Genomic DNA, 8,461 nt, shown 5'->3' on the forward strand with positions numbered 1-8,461 from the left:
GTCATAGAACTGTAGTCTGGAGTTCAGCAGAGGAAAATATTCAATCTGTGTTGGAAACGGCTCCAAATCCTGAGCGGTCAGTCAGAGCAAACAGAAAGTTTATGACATCTTATTACTGGCCCAGCATTTCTCTCTTTGCAGTAGAAATTTTCAGTTTCTGATAAGCATCATAGCTTAGCTTCCTTTGTGGTCGAGATAATGTGTTACATGCATTATGGCTAAACGTTAGCATTTGGGTAAAATCAGATCCAATTGTTTAAAACTTCAACAGAGTCCAGGCCTCAAGCAAGCGATCGCTGGTCAGTAACTGACCTTCTGTGAGAAACAACCGCAAAGCAACAGTCTGGTTGTCTGTGAAGGTTTCAAATATAAAGTTATTTAAATTACCTGATGAAATGATTTCCTAAGCTTTGAACATCTCAGAGAGCTCTGTTCCAAACGTCATCGGGATATGAAGAGAAGACGGTGAAACTGTAATCCCACCAATAATCAATCATTCATCTGAACTGAGTGTGTGTGTGGAGGCAGAGCATTGATCAGAGACCCGGCCAGGAGCCGCCTCTGGAGGCCCTGACCTCTACAGAAGAGAGGCAGAAAGAAACCCATGAAAGGTGCTGTTGGCAGTTTGCCTCAAGTCAAAGAAGACACAACAAACTGCAGTAAGGCTCACCTTCCAGCAGAACAACATGCAGCCAGAGCTACAATGAAGTTTAGATCAGAGCAGTTTCATCTGTTAGGATGGCCTAGTCAAAGTTCAGACTTAAATCCAACCAGGAATCTGCAGCCAGGCTTGAAGCCAGAAGAGAACTACTGTTCATCCATCCATCACTACAGTCTGGTTGTTCATTTGATCAGTGATGTTTGTGTTGTGATAACCTGAAGCCCACATAGAGACGTACGTTTGACTCACGTTAGTTCTTGGTGGTTTTCACATAATTATTAGCTTTTTTCATTGTCATTTTCAGAAATCAAGATTTATTTCTCATTAACATTTTCAAACTAGTAAATGCAGTATTTGAAAGAAAATACTGATGTTGGTCTTTGTTCAAAGAGAATTTCTCTTATTTCAACTCCGTCAGACAGAAATCAATCTTCCTCTCTAACTCTGTGTTCAGATTCAATAAACTTCAGAACTGGTTTCATGAAATGCACCACTGATATTTAGAGGAAGTTGTAATGACTAACAGGGTGATTATCCTTTAAAATTCACCAAAGAAAGAAAGAAGCAGACCTGAACCCCTGAGGGGTTTAGAAAAGTTGGAAACACTTTGAAGGTTCAGACTGAAGGTTGGGAGTCAGCCTTGAATGTGCTGCGTAATGTAACTTTACCATTTATTCATTGTGTTCATGTTTTAATCTACATAGCAAATGTTGCCTAATTAAGTCTAAACTTTTACGTTAACATTCAAGTCCGTTTTTTTGTCTGGAAGACGAGAAAAAAAAAGCTTTTAAATGAATCATCATGTTCTGACGTAAAGTTTTAAACTTAATTTCTAAAAACAGTGACGGCTCTGGTTTCACTGAAAAATCTAATTTTATCAGTTTTCTCTAAGCAAAAGTTTGATGAGACAAAAGGTTAAAAAAGCATATTTACCATCCTGAACTATTGACGTGTTTCATGTTATTCACACCAGATTCTAATCCTTCTATCGAAATATTACAGCTGAAAATGAGACTTATTAGATCAGGCAATGTACAATGTTACTGTTCAATTTTGCCCAATTTGAGTGAATTGCAGTCTCAGGTCCTTGTTGACAGGAGTGGCTCTGCTGTCTGGTGGCCCATCGGCTGCAAAGTTGACCTGAACTGTGAGTTTGGAGATTGTGTTCTGTTGTTTCCTTTCTCCTCTCAGCTCTACGGAAACCAGGCGTTTCTTACCCACACGGCTTCTGCTCACTGGATATTTCCTCTTCCCTGAACCATTATCTTTAAAGTGGACTTATAATACTTTTAAATCCTTCCTTTTCAGGTTTAAATCATTCAGTTGGGGTCTATAAAGAGGAACTGAATTCCCCGTTATTGTAGCTCCACAGATTATTTCACTTGTCTTCTGAGGTGAGAGCAACTTGTTTTTGATGCCGTCTCCTGAAGTGTGAATAGCCACTTCACACACCTTCAGGTCGTAGAGTGTTTCACTAAACTCCGTCCGGCTATTTTTGTAGGTTTATAGCAGAGATACGATTATCTATCTCTGAATGCATTTGGATCACGTATTCCCCAAGACAAACATGGAAAAAACACTGAAAAAATGTTTGTGCTATAATAATATCCAAAACACGCAGTGCAGTTCTGTCCTCAAGAAGCTAACAGCTAGCACACAGCGCTAACAGAAGCAGAGGCTCGATGCTAATGCTATCAAAACCAGAATGTCAACACAATGAATTCATGTCTTCATTAAAGATTTTCATTTAGCATTACCTGCTGCTTACCTCATTGCTGACAGAAGGAAGTGACCCTCAACCAGACCAAGTCTTTCTGAAAATCTTTCTTGATACTGTAATCTATTTTGAATCTCTATACTGGGGGAGAACCTCTTCGAAGTCCCTGGTTAAACTCTATTTTACCTGTAAATGTGAATGAAGCCCTTGCTTCAGCGCCCTGACGCTACGGGACGGTGAGACGAGCCGTGTGGGTTGAAACATTTTCACTTATTCATTTGTAGCTTCAGCATCCTTGAACTTGGACTGTAAAAACACTGTGAGACATGAAAATGCTGGATTCACAGTTGTGCAGCAAACACTGTGACGCAATAGTTCAAACAATGTAATACAAAATAGAAAAAACTGAACAGATTGAAAAATATGCATTTGGATCCTGTGACCTTTTTGTGACAACTTTACTGCACTCCAGCAGACAACAAAATGTAAAAATGTGGATTTTGCATGACATAGATAGTTCTACATAAAGATCCCAGTTGATCAACATTTAAAGCAATCAGTCAGGTTTAACATCATTTAATCTTTCTTCTGCATTTGGATGCTCAGCTGCCTGTCATCATCACCACATCCAGACGCCTGAATTAATCTAAAATGCAGTTGTTGTGATCTGATTGGCTGATTTGCTGTTTGTGTTAAGCAGTATTCAGGTGTACCCAATAATGTGTTTGGTGAGTTTATGCCATCCATCCATCCATCCATCCATTTTCTCCATCTTATCCGGGGTCGGGTCGCGGGGGCAGCAGCTTCAGAAGGGAGGCCCAGACTTCCCTCCCCAGCCACTTCTTCCAGCTCCTCCAGGAATCCCAAGACGTTCCCAGGCCAGCCGAGAGACATCGTYCCTCCAGCGTGTCCTGGGTCTTCCCCGAGGCCTCCTCTCGGTGGGACGTGCCCGGAACACCTCACCAGGGAGGCGTCCATCCTGACCAGATGGCCGAGCCTCAACTGGCTCCTCTCGACGTGGAGGAGCAGCGGCTCTACTCTGAGTCCTTCCCGGATGACCGAGCTTTTCACCCTCTCAGTTTATGCATCACTTTTAAATCTTGAAGAAACATATAAATCCAGAAACAGTGTGAGGAATATGAGGGCTGCATATTAAATGAGAGCATGCTCCAAAATTCACCTCAAGTCAGCTGAATGGCAGGAATAATTCATAAGCTGTTCATGTTTACTAAGTATTCAAGCTCCCACATGTTTTGATTTGCCAATATTTTTTACAGTCAGGCTCGGTGACACCTGTGTAGTCAGACAAATTAACTCAATTACCTCAGTTATTCTGTTTCCTTCCTTCAGCTTGAACCGCCCCTAACTGCAGCAGGAGCATAGAGACATAACAGGAAGACATGCCAGCTGTGACATACAGGGCAAACCAGATTTCAGCACAAAGAATACTAACAATCTGCAAGGCGGTGTGGGATTGTGAGAAAGCGAACAGACCGGCGTGTTGCTGCGTTCAAGTGTGAGAGCAGAATACTGATGGACTCCTCAGGCTGCTGGTGGTTTGTTTAGCCCTGTGAGTTCAGTTGCTCAATCTTAAGAGGGGAGTCCAATCATAAGTCAAACACTTTACCATGTTGACTGGCAGACAGTGACAAGAAAGCAATCCTCATTTTTGATTCAAAAGGGAGCCTGTTCGGTCCAAGAAACAAGCACAGTTGGCAGAGAGTCGAAAGCAGATTATCACTTTCATCACCCCAAAATCTTTTGAAGCTATGCAACAGTAGGTACAGTCCTTGAACCTGAAAAGTATGAGTCAGCCTTAAAAATGAAAGAATCCAGTCCGCTTTGTATTCAGTGTCCCACAGTAAAATGTAAATTCAGATGCACCAGACTGCATCAATATTCAGGTTGGAGCTTTGTTAAAAGAGAGAACATGCATGTAGATAATTGGTTTGCATTACAGTTTCTGTATCTGGGAGCAAAAACGGCGTACAGCTCAGTTTATAACAGAGCTGAGTTTATATTTAGTTTCCTTATCTCAGGCTGGCCAGACAAACCAAAGCAGGCTCTGGGTTTCCTGAAAGTCCTCATGGATTAAATCAATTGATCCGTTTGCCCAAGAGTTCCTAATGGTTTTAGAAATTTAAGGAGAATTATTCCAAACCGATGCACCACAGAAGATACACAGAAAAAGAAAAGCTTGCAAAGTTTAAAGACAAATGTTCATGAAGACTTTATTTTAAACTCACTGATTTTGTAGACATGTTCTGCTTTTATGTATTAACTTTTCATTTAGGTTTTACTTTAAGCGCAAGTGCAAATTTTTCAACGAGGAAATCTCTGATGCTGCCGAAACTCAATAACCTGAAACGGTTTAATTCACACTGTATGCTTGTGTTTTCTTAATCTTAAATCTCAAATAAGATATAAAAAAAAGTTTTGATGCAAGTTTGTCTGACTCTAGTAGCAGATCTACATTGTATCCTGGTGGGCAAAGCTTAATGAAACTTCATAGCCTCTCTCCTACATGAGTAAATGAGAAATTAAGCATCAGAGACAGTTTCTCATTTCAGCCTAATTAAAGTTTTAATTGCTTGATGTTGAGCATAGCATCTTGTGAAAAAACAGATTCACCATGAGGCACAGCACCAATCAGGAAGAGCTGTGAAAAGACAAACAGCAACAAATGGCCGCTGCGCTGCGTGATTGGATATGAACAGTTCACTCCTCCAGATTCTAAACAGCCTGACAGTGAAGGGTTTTCTGAGCCTGCGGTTCTGATAATTGTGTGGGGTAGACGGAACGCCGCACTACTGGAAAATACAGTAGGAGCACAAAAGAAGCTAATCCTGTCGGTTTTGCCATCTCCAAGAATCTACATTTCACACGGCTGAGATGAAGCTAATGTCTGCGGGGTGTGCATGCCAATCTCATTAGAGCCAGGTGTTGGGATTCAGCTCACTATCCCTTCCTTTGCTTTGGTTGGCAGGCTGTACGTGCCGTCTAACACTAAGTCCTGACAGTGGTTTGCTCCATTTTCTCTCATCCTGAGCCCAGAGAACACCTGTGGTGACAGTAATTGAACACTCTCAGATCGTATGCTACCATTCAGCTCTGTCTTCCTGCAGTTACTGGTCATCCTTTAGAGGAAAGATGCACAAATTCATTTATGCTGTAAGTTTAACCTGAAGTTGAGGTGTAGAATACAGACTTTTAGTCATTTAGCAAATATGGCTAAGGCTGTTTTTATTGTTATGGAAAAATGATGAGCAGCACAAAACTTTCTATTCCTAAGACATCCACCTTTACATTCTTAAAAGTACCTTTAAGTATTAAATATACTTTTCACCATGTCCACAGTTCTGTAATATATATGTTTTTAACTTTCCACTCGCTGTATGCAAAGAACCATCATAGTTCACATAAATAAAGGCTTGAAAACATCAGTCATTGTATAATTAGTCGATATAATGTGTTTCACACTGTACAGTGGGTTATTGGAATAATAACTGAGTATATATGGTTATAATCTATGTCCATATTGTGCATAATTCTGCCTGGATATTTGCTATTTGAATTTGCACAGTCACAGCTTTTAATCAGATCTATTTAATTTTCAGGAATATTCCCGAGGTTTTAATTTTAGAATGTTTTTATTCCAAAATCAGATTCTTTAGCATTTTAGATTCTTGTCTTTGAAAACCCAAATTCATCCAACTCCCAACATGTTAGGACTTTCAGACCTGTATACTGTACCAACTGTCAGCCTGGTGGCTGGCAGCATCATGCGGTGGGGTTTTCTTCACTGGCAACAGTGCAGATTTAACATGGTGAACAGGTTCAATATTTTATATTCCTTATTTCAGAAAACATTGTTGATTGTTTTCTTGTTTCCAGCCTGGATTCAGCTCCTCGTGTTCGTTACTCTCCCTCCCTCCCTCAGCCTGCCTGCCTGGTCTCCCCTCACAGCTGCTCCTTGCTCCCAATCTAGTAACCAAACTCTGTGTTATCGTTCTGCTGTGAAAAAAAGAGTTTTATATGCATCTTAAAGACTTGAATAAATATTACATTTATACCATGAGGAGATTTAAACCTCTGACCCACACCATGTATTTTAACTTGTACTATATTATAAATATTACCACAGTAAATATGATTCACTCTAAACGATCTAATATGAATGGAAGCCATTTGTCAGATGTGAACACATGAAAACCACAGATTGTTACCTCCTAGAAAACATCAAGCAATCACAGAAGTCATTAGGATTCCAGTTCAGACGTCCACACACAATTTCATGCCACTCCAAGTTGACGTCTGTGGAGACATTTCAGTCCTGCTCAGAGCAGCAGATAGAAGGAGAGATGGAGCCTCATTAGGACCATGACTAAAATCATTATCCATATATGAGACTTTAATGCTGTGGATAAGACCTCATTTAAACGTCTGTGAAGTTTGGGAATCATTAAGGCCATGGTACATTTCATAAACAAATAAAACTTCAGTCACTTTCTCAGGATATTTGTTGTCCAGGTAACCCATACATACTTTATGCAGATGTTGTTGTGTTTTTTATGAGTTAACAATTTCAAATATTTTAAGCAAAACACACTTTTTTAAAAAAAAATAAACTACCAAACATAACACAATTTTAAAAGAAAATAAATAAATTATTACCATGAGGTTCAGGGCAGCAGCGGTTCAGTCCAGTCTGACTCCTAACAGCACAGCTTACACTTCTGTCTCAGGTCTTTTTTAAATTGTAAGTAACCTTGGTAACAACTCTAAGAACTGGCTTCCTACACATTTTCTATTTCTATTAAAGAAATAGAAATAAAAGAAATTTCTATTAAAGAGTATTCATTTTGGCAAAAAGTTAAAAATTACTTTTCTACACTGAAGAAGATTTTACTATCAGCCTTTTTGCACCTTTAATCTCTCCAGTGTCCGTTTCCCCAGAATGTAACGGGTTAATTTGGTTAGCAGCCTTATGATGGCCTGTTGGACTGAAACCTCTTTGTATGTGTGATGTAGACTTGGAAAGGAACAACTTCTAATTACAATGCTACATGAGGAATCAATTAGAAGCCATTTACTTGATTAATTGATCAGAAAATAATGAAGTAAAAGACCTCATCTATCCATGATGTTTAGGAGCTGTAATTAGTCTTCCTCCTTCTGAGTGTTTCCACTTGAAGAGGGATTCACTGCAGATATATGATCTGATCTGTTGTTATGAAGTTACTTTGGCTTACAAATGTATTCTTACCCTTAAAACAATGTTTCATCATGCCATCCCACAGTTTTCATGTATTTTATTGTGATTTTCTGTCCAACAGAAAGTAACACAACATTGTGAAGTTACTGCTGTTGCAGCAGCAGATCTTCAAGGTGCAGATCTACCAGCTTTACACATCTAAAGATTTAATTATTTCCTAATTCTCTTTGCAAAACACAAAAAGCCCATTTTTAGCTTTGTTTGACCTTCCATATGTTTGATGTGTGCCTTATAAAAACCCAATAGTCTTTCTGCTCTTGCATAAACACCAGATTTGTGGAATGCATAACTAGTTAAGTAATCCTATCAACAGCATCTCCTCCAGCTTCCTGGTTGACTCTCTGAACCATAATCTAATTCTCTGATCCTTTTAAAACAGGTGATATATTTAAGCTTGGTGAATGTTTTATAACTTCTGCTTTTCTGTGGTTTTCATGATGCTGGTTGTTTTCTGAAGAACCTCTGAGGCCAGAAACAGAACAGCTGCACATACACCAGTATCCTGATTTCAGTTTGACTCTGCACACTGACTGAGTTTTAATAAAGGGAGTTGATTCGACTGGGTTTTATTTCAGGGTCTGTCAGGGTAGTTTGCATTCATGATATAAACAAAAACCCAGAACAGATTAACTTGTTTTTACTGATCGATGCAGTTGGAGCAGAATGTCTCATTAGGAGACAGGATGGTGAATTCAGCAGGACAAAGGAAGCTGTGGAAACTGGGATCTTGTTGCTGTTGGGTCCTCTGAGATCAAACAGAGGAGAAGAGAAACATTTTCATTTACTTGGGATTGTTTCACCCACAGGA

The 8,461-nt window shown here is 39.6% G+C and overlaps 1 long non-coding RNA gene across 1 annotated transcript; it reads right to left on the reverse strand.

Annotated features, from left to right (window-relative positions):
* Positions 1–345: 345 nt before the first annotated feature.
* On the reverse strand, positions 346–7,090 carry LOC103471821 (uncharacterized). Its single transcript, XR_534725.1, has 3 exons — positions 7,053–7,090; positions 671–876; positions 346–577 (listed from the first exon to the last, which is right to left on the reverse strand). It is a non-coding gene; the product is annotated as an uncharacterized LOC103471821 (long non-coding RNA).
* Positions 7,091–8,461: the final 1,371 nt, after the last annotated feature.

Source organism: Poecilia reticulata, linkage group LG10 (assembly GCF_000633615.1).
Source record: "Poecilia reticulata strain Guanapo linkage group LG10, Guppy_female_1.0+MT, whole genome shotgun sequence".
In the NCBI taxonomy this organism is placed as follows: Eukaryota; Metazoa; Chordata; class Actinopteri; order Cyprinodontiformes; family Poeciliidae; genus Poecilia; species Poecilia reticulata.